The sequence below is a fragment of the Leptidea sinapis genome, chromosome 11 (genome assembly GCF_905404315.1).
Source record: "Leptidea sinapis chromosome 11, ilLepSina1.1, whole genome shotgun sequence".
Taxonomy (NCBI): Eukaryota; Metazoa; Arthropoda; class Insecta; order Lepidoptera; family Pieridae; genus Leptidea; species Leptidea sinapis.
In genome coordinates, this window is record NC_066275.1 from 4,680,009 (window position 1) to 4,695,275 (window position 15,267).

The 15,267-nt window shown below is 34.5% G+C and overlaps 1 protein-coding gene and 1 long non-coding RNA gene across 2 annotated transcripts in view; both read left to right on the forward strand.

The window, feature by feature from the left end:
• Positions 1 to 15,267, forward strand: part of LOC126966760 (uncharacterized) — a 211,286-nt gene that overhangs the window by 121,685 nt on the left and 74,334 nt on the right. The window lies entirely within an intron of this gene.
• Positions 10,417 to 12,150, forward strand: LOC126966783 (uncharacterized). Its single transcript, XR_007729804.1, has 2 exons — positions 10,417 to 11,245; positions 11,774 to 12,150. It is a non-coding gene; the product is annotated as an uncharacterized LOC126966783 (long non-coding RNA).

A 15,267-nucleotide genomic window follows, 5' to 3' on the forward strand; every position in this document is an offset into this window, starting at 1 on the left:
GTTTAACCGATCGAGCTGACAAATGGAAAGAAGTTTGTCATGGCGAACGATAATACTTGTGGCCGAGTAAGTCGCTCAAAATAGGAACGCAATATATTTGTACATTAAGTAGGAACATTAGTGGCAATTTTTTTCTATTCAAACATTCTCGACTCTTTCATCCGTAGTTTTTAATTGTAGATGAAAGAATTTTCAATTAAGATCAATATCATCATCGTCATATCCTCTCTGTTCCACTTTATTGATGTTTTTGTAAGAGCTAGACTTGTGCTAATGTTTAAAAAAGTTCTGATAATACTTCCTCTTACCGTCTACTTGCAGGTTGTCGTACATCATGATAAATGACAATGGTACACTAAAGTTCACTGAGAAACACGCCCAAAAAACCCCTAAGTTTATCCGCTCATACATTGAACTGTATCATAAAATGATATATTTTAAAATACACATTGGCTATATCTCTTCTTACTCGGCCTTTAAACTGCTCCGGTGACTTCTAATTACCTCTGACAACTTTGTTAAGTCGCCTGAGGAGACAGGATCAACACTCTTCACTCTTTTCAGCTTCAGTTAGCTTCTCGAGCAGTGTAGAGGCTGGGTTACACAGACATTGGTCTGTTAAAGCATTGGCTCCAATTTAATGATGTTTTCATACAGTTTTCTGAAATATGAGAGAGAAAGATCGATTATTTTGAGGCATTTGCCTGATGCAAGACTAGCAAAAATCTTAAGTATCGTCGAACGTGTCGTCTTACATTTTTAATATATTATCAATTTTTTTAATGCGCTTTATATTTCAGTGACTAATATCGTGCTTGGCAACGGTAAGACGTACTTGATGCTAAATGGGTATACATTCCGTGCGCGGATGAGGCTAAAATGTGGCACCCGCTATGTGTGCACGAGGAGTAATAACTGTCGGTCATATTTCATCCTGGCGAAGCACGGCACCATTGTCAAACTTGTGGAGAATCACAAACACAAAGCTCCTGTATACCATAAAAGTCCTAGTGGCATTTTTTTTAGGATAGCGTAGACTGTACTTTAAGACTGATAATTAATTGTATGACAATTTCTGTATTCGACTGATCTAATTGGCGTTCTTTATGCTGTGCAATCTATATGTTACTTTGTAAATAAATCTTGTTGAAATTTCCTTTTTTAAATTAATTCTTTTGTTCTCACAAAGTTAGCTTACACTTACGGATATACATTAGAATCTTATTTACGAAATAGATTCTTTCGTTCGCAATATAATTTTCTAATATCTAGATGACCACGATACTTGAGGTCCTACCTTCAAAAAATGTTGTTTAGTTTTTCTCTTTATATCTCGATTTTGGGGGCAAATTTTTTGATATATAATTTTTGACTTCAATAGTTAAAATAAAAAATAGAAAACACGAACACTTAAGTAAATTTTCTCTCAGTTTTTCATAAAATCAACGTTGTCTGTTATTTTTTTTTTTCTTGTCATCTTACATATTATTATATTATTCTTATCATCTAAGTACGTATTTAAGACATCATGGTGGCTATGGGCATCATCCGAAAAAACTTACTGGCAATTTACTAGAGCAAAAATCAAAATATTTTAGAAGCGCCGCAGTTCCCTTCAGCCGTGGCGAGGAATAAGTACCAGCTGGTATAGCGACGAGTCCACTTCGACTTCTTCAGAAGAGAATGAAGTATACAAGCTAGAGCCTATTACTCGTAAATTACATTTAGCTGCTGTATCATCGGAAAATGTATTATTGATACATTTCTTTGGACGAATCGCTCACCTCATCGAATGTGGCCTGTCCTATAAGTAGTCACTACAACAAGCACCATACATGGAACTATAAACTTAGGAACTGTGTTTGGTTGTTGTTGAATGTTAACAGTCTCCCACTCCACCTAGTTGTAGGGTTGTTTCGATTATTGTTCTAAGACTGCTGCAAGTCTGTGTGCTCAGAACTGTTGACACTTTCTGAACCAGCCGTTCTCAATTTCGGTGCAATTGAATCAATTGTAAAAGGGCCAGCTTCCTTTAGCAAAAGGAGCGCTGAAGGTACTGGTGACTTTGGTCTGTTAGTATTTAAATTCAAATATTATTATTGAAAATAGCATGTGGAATCACTTATTGAAAGTCAAAAACTACCACTCATTTCAAAACGAATGCCTTAGACTTGAGAAGAATGCGCGCAACGAACTCAGCGGGCTTTTTTTCATTAAAAACATGTTTACAAAGTAATATTTTACAAGGAAACTAATTATTTAATAGCCTGAGGGCGGTCGCTCCATTCCCAATCTGTGGTATCATCAAAAAAGTCATTTATGTTATAGTTACCTTTACCACACAAACGTTTTTTTTAACAATTCCTGATAATAAATAACGTTTAAACTTTTTGAATATTTTCTGGCATCTTGTTGTAAGAGCATATACATCGCCCCACAAAAGATTTACTGACTCGACTTAGCAGAGTAAGTTAACATTATGATTATGACAGTTTCTAGAAAATTCACTTATGTGCCTATGAACATACATTGCATTATCAAGAATAAATTGTAAGTAAAGATGTTTTTTTTTTTTTAATTTTGCTCTCAATGATTCTTTAGGACCTAGGATATAAATAGCGCCAATAGCCCTTTTCTGCAGCCCAAAATTGTATTAATATCGGCAGCGTTGCCCCATAGCAATATACCATAGGACATAATGCAATGGAAATAACTAAAGTAAACTAGCGCCTTGTGCTAGTTAATTGTCTAATTTTTTTAACCACGTATGCTGCGGAACTAAAGGCCAATCCCAATATTCAGTCTAACTCTGGTTGTGGCTTACTTGAGATAAAATAACGTAACTATCGATGACTTTTCTGTCCCAAGAAACTTATCGAAGGTAACTCACCTTATCCGTACACGCTACCTGTCAATGGGTAGACGTAAAGCTGGCATGGCATTGCAATTCACGCGATAAGAATGACTTATCGGGCTTCCATTGCAATATAAGGCGATAAGAATGGCTTATCGGGCTTAATGGGACAGCTAATTACTCACAGTAGAAGATAGTAACTTATCTCTATCTGTAGATAGTGTATTGGGAACGTCCGTAAGTCTGTTTGCCAATCCTTCAATATGGGGGCCCCATTGTAATTTGTAATTTGGAATTCCGTATCCAAATGGCAAAAAATGGAACCCTTCGTCACGTCTATCTCTCTGTCCGTCCGTATATCACAGACACTTTTTTCGGGAACTATAAGAACTATACTGTTGAAACTTTGTAAGTAGATGTATTTTGTAAACCGCATTAAGATTTTTACACAAAAAAAAAACAATAAATTTTGGGGATACATAGAACCGAATGTCAAATTTTTTTTTCATCAAATTCATACGTGTCTATCTATGGATAGGTCTTCAAAAATGATTTTGAGGTTTCTAATATATTTTTTTACTTACCTGAAGCGCTTGCGCGAGACACACTTCCAAAGTAACTTTTAAAATAAGAGACTTTTAAAATCATTGTTGCAAACTTCCACCAAAAATTGAACGTTTGACATTTCGTACGGTGACATGATAATACAGGATGGGCCAAAAGAAGTCATCCGATGTTGTTTGACTCTCTTTTTTTTTTCTAATTGAAAAAGTTCAATTTTGTTTTTTGACTATGTTTATTTGAATCTTTAGAATTGTACTGGACAAGTCGAAAAGATGATATCAGCCAAATAGGCGCCGTCACGATTGCTAAACGGGCTCGTTTTATGGCATTTTTCATCACTTCAGCGTGAACTTCGGGCGAAAATTTTCTCGCACTCGTGTCTAATGTTGTCCTTGAAGGCTTCCAGAGTCTCGGACTTGTTCACATAAACACAGGCTCCAAAAAACCCCACAAAAATAGTCTGAAACGGTTAAATCGGGAGATCTTGCGGGCCAGTGCAAATCGCCAAATCGATAGATGAGGTGACCAGAGAACGCCGCCTTCAGATCGGTTGTGGCTCGCGCAGTGTGTGCCGTTGCTCCGTCCTGTTGGAACCACGTGTCCTGCAGACCTAATTCATCCAATTGCGGCAAAAAAACACCGTCCACTGTTGTAAATTGGCCAGCGGCGTTCTCGAAAAAAAAGGACACGGTGACTCCTCCAGCGTGAACAGTGGTCCCATACTCTTCAAGGTAGGTGGCCAAACGGCGCAGTGTTTGCGCAGTCGGTGTCGGCGAGGGAACGAATTCCGTCGCGCGAATGCTGCGCCACCACCACAGACGAATTGTTACGCAAAAAAATAGATACAATTATTCCGCGTTCTTGGGGAGCGTACGGCTCCAAGGCTTGTTCACTTGTATTCTGCATCTGTCTAGTCCATAAATCTCAAAATAGATTTGACAGTGGCGGCCATTTGCAAAAATGAGAGCATCTTCCAATAGGGTGATTTCTTTTGGCCCACCTTGTGTATATACATTAGATCATGACATCTGAGCTAGGGATCCAGGGTCCTAATGAATATTATTGTGTGTTAAATATAACGTTGTTTGGCACCCATAGAATGCCTAGTTTTGGGCTATTAATTGTGTGAAGTGTGTTAATTCCTAATATTAATCTATTAATATTTTGAGGTGCTAAATAAAATGAAAGATTTTTTAATGTCGCAAAAAGCCAACTTTCTAATTAACTAATTGACAATCCAACATTTCAGTGAAAAAGATCTTGGTGAGAAACGGCAAGACGTTCCTCATGTACAAAGGTTACACGTATTGTCGCAAGAGTATACTGAAGTGTGGTGTGCGATACGTTTGTACCCAGACGTCTCAATGTCGCTCCTACATGATCATTTCTGATGATGGACACATTCTTAAGCTGGTGGAAAAACATGAGCATAGGAAGCCAAGATATCACGTAGCCTCTGACGGTACATACTATAGGGTTTAACTCTTTTATTTTCAGTTTTATCATTTTATTTACTTTGAGATATTGTATTCTTTAATTTTTTTATTTAATTCTAAGGTTACCCTACATAAGATGCAAGTTACTTAAGAATAGTACAATTATGTTTATGTTTAGTTTTTTTCTTTTATACTTTCATTTTAGAAACTCATTGAATCTTCAATGATTTTGTAGCACTGTTTAAATAACAATTTACTAAATATAAAGTACCATATTTGACGTTGGTTTTATGGCTCTTATAGCCTTTACAGCAGCTGGATGACTGTTTAACTTACGCAAAGAAAAACAACGCATAAAATGTTATGTCACATGATTATTAAAACATCGCGTGTGAAGAAGTTAGTCAAGACAAGTCACATTGTTCACTATATTTGGATCTTTTTCAATTCAAATGAGTAAAACTATGTTGAAAAATACAATAAAAATAGTGAATGAATTGTTTTTTACATATTATAAGTATTAAAGTGCACTCATGTTTGTATTTTTGTATTTGATATCTTAATGAAAATCTTATTGGTTCATTAAAATATGTTTTTAGCATAATTTAATATAAGGAAAAATATTCTTCGCAAATCCAATCTTTAGTAGTGTCTCTTTTGATTTATCTATTATATTTGATTTTAAGATTAATTTCTACCAGTTGGTCAGGTGGTACAAGGGGCGTCAGAAATATAAATGCTGTTAAATTGTCAAATAATTTTCTGTGTAGTCCATTTCATTGTTTTTCTTACATTTTCCATAAAGTGTTTTAAACCCAGTGAAATAATATTCGCCGTCTTTGTCTTGGAACTGCTCGTCAAGTACCGCCTTCATCTCTTCGTTACTCGAAAGTCTTCGCCCTTGGAGGTCTCTCTTTAAATTAGGATCTCCTCACATAGCTCTCTAGTGTTTTAAGAAAGGTAATCGATAAACAAAATCCCTTCACAATCTTCAACATAAGTGTTTTTGCTTTTCCCATTTTTCTATTGACTGCATTGACTCCTGTTTTGAGTCCGGCTCATATAATTACGCGTCCAGTCGCTGCCGCCAGTTTAGTTGTTACTATACACTTACCCCCTTATTCATAATGGTCCGCTAACTTTAAACAGCCGCTTAGGAGTGTATTTTCTCATTCTGACTTAGGTCAATAGAAGAAGAGAGAGTGAGAATTAGCAATGCTTTAAGTTAGCAGACTATTATGGATAAGGGGGTTACAATATACTAGTGTATACAGTACGATCAAGAGGTGTTAGGTATGTTGTTATAAGCAGTCAATTTATTTTAAATAAAACATATCCAACATTTCTTTAATGATTTAAATTAGCGCTTGTGACGTGACAATTTTATAATTTCAGTAAAAGAAATAAAAGTCAGTTCAGGCAAAACGTATCTAATGCTGAACGGATATACGTACGGTCGGCATATGAAGCTAAAGAGCGGTGTACGGTACGCGTGTACGTCGTCGTCGCTATGCCGCGCTTACATCATTCAATCATTTGTGGGGAGCATCGTGAAGTTGGTCACAGATCATGTACATCCACCGCCTCGCTATGTCCGAACGTCAAGCGGGATTTGGATCCGGGTGAGATGAACGACGTGGCTACCGGACTACTTGTCTTTGTAACGGGCGCTGCGAGTTATGAAGTACAAAAGTGTACCCTCCACTTATGAGCTGTCCCCTGTATTTGAAGTCTGATAACAAGTAAAATTTAAATCTTGATAATATTTTAACGATTGAAAAACAATAAATATATTCCAAAAAAAAAACATATATATCAATAATATTACTAATACTTTGCGTTATTCAAATAAAGCCGAATAAATATCTTCCTCATCGTCTGGGTCTGAGGCGATTTTCAAAAAAGATTCTTTAAAATATGCCACCAAATTGGAATGAGCTTACATGTGCGGTGTTTCTAGGTTGATGACTAAATGGCTCTCGAACAACCGTTGACACCTTTAAAGGCAACTCTGCTCTTATCCTACCCACCAGGCACGTTTGTATGTATCTCCGATTCTCACAGATTCACCCAGCAATATCTACAATGGCGTCAATCCACCGTCAATTTGGTCGGATATACTTCTTTTTCCCTACTGATCCATCTGCTAGGCAAACTATATGACCGACCTAGTTTTATTCTTATCTAACGTGTGTATCCCTTACACTACTTAGTCATCATAATAAAGTAAGTATATCATTACATTTTATATAATTTTTGCAGTTGTTATAATGGAAAATGGCAAAGAAAATCTCTTTCATAACGGCTACCTCTACTTTAAGAAATATGGATCAAAGAGCGGAACAAAATGGAACTGTACAACGACTAGCAAGTGTAGTGCGTTTATTTATATGACACATGACAATAGTAACATCCTATATTCAAATACGGCGCATAATCACCCAAGGAAAAATATTTTCAAGTTGTCCTCTGGACGATATATTCGCGTGTAGGAAGTGTTGCTGCCAAGCACCTGTTTGATCAAATCGGTGAAACTGTCTATGCTTTGAAGTCGGACAGCATAAGGACCGGAACGCATTAGTGCGGCGCTGCGCAGCGCTGCACTGGGTGGTACTAAGCGTAATAACTCATAATATAATTTCAACCATTTTGTATGGAACATGTCGCACCAGAGTTGCCACCGAAACAATATTTTGACGCGCAGCGCAGCGACGCCCAGTGCAGCGACGCTCAGTACGACACAGCAAGCGGCGCGTCGCTTCAGTATGCGTACTGTTCATTGTTAAGACTATAGAATTTTGTATTATAATTTAATTAATTTTAATAACTAAATAAAAATAATTTAAGTGTTCATTTTATTAGTTTAATTTAATTATTATTTTATTCATATATATTCGATGCATACCCTTAAAAACTAATTTATTTTGTTTATTACAGCCATTCTAAAATACGCTATTGATTGAAAAAATTGGCCGTTGTATTTCTTGTTTCTTCGAACTTAATGGTAGATTCAGTAATTTAGAAGAACAATAATTTATAGTCACGATTCAAAAGCGCTTAGTTGAAGCCTAATTGAACAAAGTGTATTTGACTTTTTTTTGTCTTCTATACATGCTTCCAATATATACATGCCAATTAGTGTTAATATATTCATCTTACGAAATAGTGGCCTACAAGATTCGTACGGGGGGATACCTAATATAGCCCGAACACATTGTTTTTGTGCTACGAAAGCTCTTTGAAAATGAGTTGATAAGCCCCACAATAATAAACCATATCTAAGATTCGAGGCTTCGTAACCATGATATGCTAAAAGAGCTACCTCCACAGATGCTTGATTATTGAAAATACTCCAAAAATGTATGTAATTGTATACACAATTGCAACATTCATTATTTTAATAAGATTAAAAATAATTGTAAATCAAGTTGGAAAATTATAAAATTCTTTATCACACTCAATTGTTCAAAAAATTTTCTACAGTATTGTAAAGTACAATACATGTACATGTACATGTCAAAAGCTTTTGATCGAGTGTCCCGTGACTTATTATTTAAAAAAATAGAGGCATATGGAAAATGGCGGCTTGTGTTAGATTGGTTCCGATCATATTTAAAAAATAGGAACAATAACAAAAGTGTTATTATTACTTGGACTAATAATATAAATGAGAAAGCAACATAGAAATCTGAAAATTCTTACATTTAACCAGTGTGGTGTACCTCAAGGAAGTGTCCTGGGGCCTATTCTGTTTTTGTTCTATATCAGTGACATTTTAGACGTTACAAATAATAAAATATATCTTTACGCGGACGATATTTCGATAATTTTTAAACCTGACATTAAAAACTTTGATATTATGAATTTTAACAATGACATTATAAATAATGTGGACAAAATGATTAAATAGCTTGGTATGTATAATCTTAAGATAAACCTAACTAAATCGAAATATATGAAATTTTCAAATGCTCTACGTAATAATTTAAAAATAGAATATAATGACGTCATTATGGATGAAAAAAGTAAACTTCATTTTTAGGTATTATTTTAGACAATGGACTTAAATGGACATCACACATAAATATAAGGTCTGTGGTAGAGTAAATAATTTTGTTTATACCCTGAGGCGCCTACGAATAATTACATATTTAGGTACCACACTGTCAGCTTACCACGTTCATGTTACAACTATCTTGAGATACGGTCTTATAATTTGGGGTAATGGCGTAAACATCCAAAAAGCATTTATTGCACAGAAAATGTATTGTAATAATAATGTGCGATTTGTGGGGTAGTTCCGTACGAATCGTGTAGACAGCTGTTTATTAAACTAAAATTGTTAACCTTGCCGTGCCTATACATTTATGAAATTAGTATTTTTGTAAATAAACAGAGAAATAGATATCTTTTCACCACTGTCAGGAAAATGTATGGCCGCGACCAACGACGTCCAAATAGGCTTACTTGTTTACAAAGAGCACCCAGGGCTACTTTGGTTATTTAAAATTGTCATGCCATGTGTATTCAAATATTTATTTAACTTCCCGATACTATTAAAATGTTGAATATTTGTCCTTTTAAAACTCAACTATATGAATGGCTAATTAATTACAATTTCTATGCTGTATCTGACATTTTAAATTTGTGATTTTCTTTTTTTATAATCTTGTGTTTAACTTTGACTTCATATGTATATGACATGTATATTTTGTGTAGATGTTAATATGATGTTACAATGAAATATAATGTGCTGTAATGTAATGCTAGACTTTTATTATTATATCATGACGTGGAGCTAATGTAATTTGCATGCCCTTTTTGGCTAATCTGTTGATTCGTATAGTATTTTTTATTTATTTTGTACACACATTATGCAAACAAAGAATTATTATTATTATTCTGCCTTCACTTCAGACAGTGCAAAACAGCTGGATTATTATAATATAATTCAACTACCCGCTTATATCAACAATGTGCAACGAACTCTATGCTTAGATAGCTTTAATAAGAACTTAAGTTTAAATGTTGTTCAAAACATCCAACATGTGGTAATTATATATTCCATAGGCTGTAATTTGTTCTAGTTATAAGAAAGGTTTATTTTGCATGCTTTAAACAATAAACGAACACAGTCTGTGTGACGGTTTAATGAATGAGACCATTCGCTGACTTTTGTTAGCCATTGTTCTTTATATGTGTACAAGGCCTAATATGTTCATGATTGTCACATCGCTTATTTTTGTAAGTACAATAAATTTTTGTCGACCGAATTTTTTTTTTTGTAATAAATTTTGATACAAATAATTAACGCAATTTTTCATCGTAAAGAAGATTCAAATTTACATAAATAATTATAAAAAAACCCAAAGAACCTGCATCTTCTACTGTATTTATCTCGGTCAGTGTTCTGAAGAACTTTACCATCTGTATGCTTAGCGTTTTTCTACCGTACGTTTTCGAGTTTTCGTTGAACTCTGCTACGTACAACTAAAATATGCATTGATCATTCTTGCGCAGTATTTCCGAGCGTAATAAGAGTAATCAGAAGACTCGGACGCTTGTATGTCCAGAAATTTCACAAAAAAGACAAAAACCTGCTAATGGTTATCAAAATAGATGGCAAAATAAAATAATCTGCTGCTTGATGATTACATTTATTACTGGAAATAAACGACGAAGAAGTGGATCAGATGGATGTACCATGTCTAAAAAGTGTGACGCCTATGTGGTCCTTAATCAAGACAAAACTGCTATAGTCGAACCTAAACATACTCATCTAAAGAAAACTGTCATTAAGACTACTTCTATTGAATGTTTGCTGATGACGCTGGACTTTGAATATTTGTATGAAAAACTACAATTCCACTAATACGGTGTTCCAGTATTAAAAAGATCTTAGATGCCAACAAAGGCGTTTTATCGGAAGAAAATCCTCAGATTTTAATCTGGAAGGTGTGCTCAGTTAATTTAAAGCAAAAATAAATGATTTTATAATATTTTGTTGTAAACATTTAAGGTCTTCTAATTACTTTGTCATCTTTAATTAACATATAAAATTTATTAAAAATAAGCCTGTGCTGTAAGCAACTAGCAAAGTCCTGATAATAGTATACTTGTTATGGTAACTTTGTTGCAGAAAAACTTGAGCTTATTCGGATGGTTAACGGAAAAGTAGTGGTTCTATACGATGGGTATACATTCTACAAGAAACACGTTTCCCGGAGAGCTGAGCAGTGGTACTGCACTTCGTCAGGGAACTGCAGAAGTCGGGTCACGGCCGACAAACAAGGCAACATCATATCGGTTTATATGGATCATAGTCATGAGAAGCAGGTCCTTGTTTTATCCAGTACAGGTGCCTATGCTAAGATGAGATCTTCAATATAAGGTAATAACCACATTCTATACATCTTCACAGTAGTCGTAAGACAAGCCATAAGTAAAAACATCAAAAATATCTCTGCCCTAGTAGGATATTACATAAACATTTAATAGGATGTTATTTGCAACTTGTTATAATGTAGAAACAAGTTTTAAATCTGTAAGGATTAGGTAATTGAAGTTTTATGAACTAAGTATATTAATATAGTTGCTAAAAACTTCTTCAAATTGTTTTATTTCTCTCTTATTATTCGGACTCACCACTACAATGTTACTGTAATACTGTATAAATTTCATGTGGTGGTAATAAAGTCATAATTATGTTAAATTCTTACTTTTATTGAATGCAACGTAATAGTCGATAAGTCTACAGATAACTTAAGTTCAATAGAACATTATGATGATACTAATATAATCTGATACTTAGACATAAGAAAAATATACCAAGGTTATCCCTGCCTGTAGCGTAATTAGAAAGGCCGATTACAAGAAACGTATTCCTTAGTTTGATTTTAAGGAAGTTTCATAATTTCAGGATACATTATTCCTTTCGAATACATTGGGAGAGGGAAGAGAAGAATGAAGAAGCAAGAAGTGGATATAATTAAATCATTAAGGGGACAAGAAATTCTGATAAGATATGGCTTTAGATACAATAAGCATCGCTTGAATAAGAGTGGTGTTACAGTGTGGCGGTGTGTTAACCGGAGTATGTGTAAGGCATTTCTAAGTTTGAGTGTTGACTTCAGTGTTATTAAAGAAGCTTCTCATACCTGTCATTGGTGAAGCGAAGGATTTTAAAACATTATAGCAAAGAAGATTTTTTCTTTTCGGTGAATGAATATAACCATTATTATCATCGGTATTTTTATATGAGCAGCTCTGCCAAACGAATAAATATTCGAGTACTGATTTGCTTAATTTAAACTCTTAAAGGTAGTTTGATGAAGATCCAACTTTAACGGCTAAAAAGCTCTAGTTGTCGTATCACTGCTCCTCTTAACTTCTTACTACTCATAATACCTCGCCTAGTATCGGGATACCGCGTCTCCAAAATCTTGAGCGATAGCCAATTCATCATAGGGTCCCTAATTCCAGATCATCTTCCAAATCAAGACAAAATATGTCCCTGCTTTTTCTAAGTACTAATGTTAGATACAAATTGCCACTTTATGTCAAACAACGCTATTATATATATATATAATACTAGGTGCCCCGACAGACGTTGTTCTGTAGATAGTAAAAAAACAACTGTTTTATATTTCAAAACATCAAAAATTATTTCGTAAATATGCTCCCTGTTGTTAGAATGAAATTGTTTCACAGCGGAACTGTCAAACCGTGCGTCACTAAATTCTCTCATAGAAAATATGTCCATACAAAACAAATATTGAAAATAAAAATATTAATGGGTCTCAAATCGAAATAAAAACTACCCTTTCTCTCAAGTTGGACCAAACTGCACTCCATGAAGTAATCACCATTAAAATCCGTTCATTAGTTTAGGAGTCCATTGAGGACAAACATTGTGACACGAGATTTATATATATTAAGATTATATGCACGCATTGTTTACTGTACCTGATCTGAAGTGAAACAACCTTACTGGGAATCTATTACGCTTACGGTAGGTATTGATAAAATAAATAATTCACGTTTCATAGCTTAAAGAAAAATGTAACATAATTTTATTTTTACTATTCTCGTTTATTTTGTTTCAGTAATTACAATGGAGAATGGAAGAAATAATCTCTTTATGGGCGGCTATACCTATAATAAATATTATGAATCAAAGAAAATCATAAAATGGAGTTGTACAGCACGGCCGGCATGCAGCGCCTACGTCAGTACGAATCACGACTTGGTAATAGTGGAGATGAATTTAGATCATAATCACAAAAGAAGAACGCTTATTCAAATGGAGTCTGGTCGTTATATGCGTATATAGAATTTAATGGTTTATATTGATGATATGATTTACACAGCTATATTAAAATTACAATTTGTGAGAAAAATATAACAAACACGTAAAATTTTATGTATAGGTAAACATCAACAAATTTCTTTCAATTTATAATCTTAATCATAAATGGATAGTCCATCTCCGATAATTAAAAACTAGTAGGTACATATAAAATATTTCATAAAATATATCGTTTATTTGTTCCGGGTAAACTCAAAAACTGTTGCTTGGATTTTAGTAATTTTTAACCAATTGAAGGCACTTTTATTAACAAATATAAAAATTTGAATTTCAAGGAATTAATAAGAGATCCATATGAAAATTACCGCACTGCTCAAACGTCAGGGTGACATCAGATTCAGGCATACACTTCAAAATTACTTTTTATAAACGGTTGACTGCTTTTTGACGACTGAAGCGAAGCGAGGGTATGTCTTTATTTTATTTATGATAGATGCATAAATTGTGTTAAGTAATGTATCGTATTATAAACTACAATAAATCAGTTTCATTCAAGTACTTTGTAAGTTTTTTCATTTACCTTCAGGTATTTAAAGAAAATAGTAGTCAATCAGTCATCAATCTTATCGAAGACAACCACTGGAGCAGCAATGCGTACGGGTGCACCACAGGGCTCAATTTTAGGTCATTGTTTACCTCGTCATCAATATCTGCACGTCGCTTCACTTTAAAAATAAGTGAAGTATCGTTAGCAAATAATACAATCTCATGGCTATCATCTACCACAAACGGTAAATCGTTAATATATATAAGAAACAAGAAAGGACCGAGAATGAGACGACTCTGAGAACACCTATTCCTACATCTTTACCCGAAGATCGTTTACCATTTACTTCGACTATCTGAACTCTTTCGCTTAAATATGATTTTAACAGATTTAGGTCTGTATTTTTTACTCCTTAATGAATTAGTATTAGGAGTAAAGTTTCACGGTGGACGCAGTTAAATGCTTTGGACAAATCACAAAAAATGCTCAGTGCATCCTGTGACTCTTTCCAGGCGTCGAAGATGTTTCAATGAGTCTAGGTTCTAGCATTAATTGTTGATAAGCCGCTAGTGAAACCAAATTGATTTTTGTTCAATAATTTACAAAAATGCATTTGTAGCTGCTGAAGCAAAAGTTTTTCAAAAATTTTACTAAAAACAGGCAGCACTGTAATAGGCCTAAAATTACCAGGGTCAAAAGAACTGCCGAAGAGAGAAGTATTTGCGAGAAGAAGTATTTATGAAATTTATTTGCAATTTCTATTTCCGATTTTATTATGCGATTATTGATATTTAAACACATAGGGGTATTACGGCAACTCGATCTACCAGTGTCATTATTAATTACATTCTAAGATGCTTTTACTTTATTATTACTGTTTTTAATTTTAGCTGCAATTAATCGTGTAATATGTTCAATTGTTGACTCTCACGACGGAGCCCTCGGTTCGATGCTCGCCGGCCCCGTAGGTACCAATGTGTTGCAGGTTTTTGAATTCACATATATGCTTTATAAGATCGACAACGGTCTTTGATTCCTCTGGCGTTATGAGAGAGTTTGGGCTGAGGTGATCACTTACCATTAGGTGTGCCGTGTGCTGTACTAAACTCTAAAATATTGTACTCACAAGAAATAAACGCTAAAAAAAAATAATGAAATCATATGCATGGCGCCATTACCCACACTGTTAAACTTTCAGCTGTCTTGTCAGCTATTAGATACAGTCCGTGACAGATTGACGGACGGCTCACGAAATCTTAGTAATATTACCCCATGGATACGGAACCTTATAAATGTCAGTCGCCAGATCATCACTAGTCTAGTTCACTTTTTAAATATAACATATTTCATAACTAACATTCACCATGAAGAAATGTCTGTAACCGCTTATTGGTTTTCAGAGATAATAATGAAGAATGGTAAAACAAATTTACTCGTCGATGGTTATACTTTTTATAAGTCTTACGAAACGAAGAAGCTTATAAGATGGATTTGTACGTCACAGCCCAAATGTCCTGCGAATGTTAGGACGGACCACAATCTTGTTATAATCAAGGCG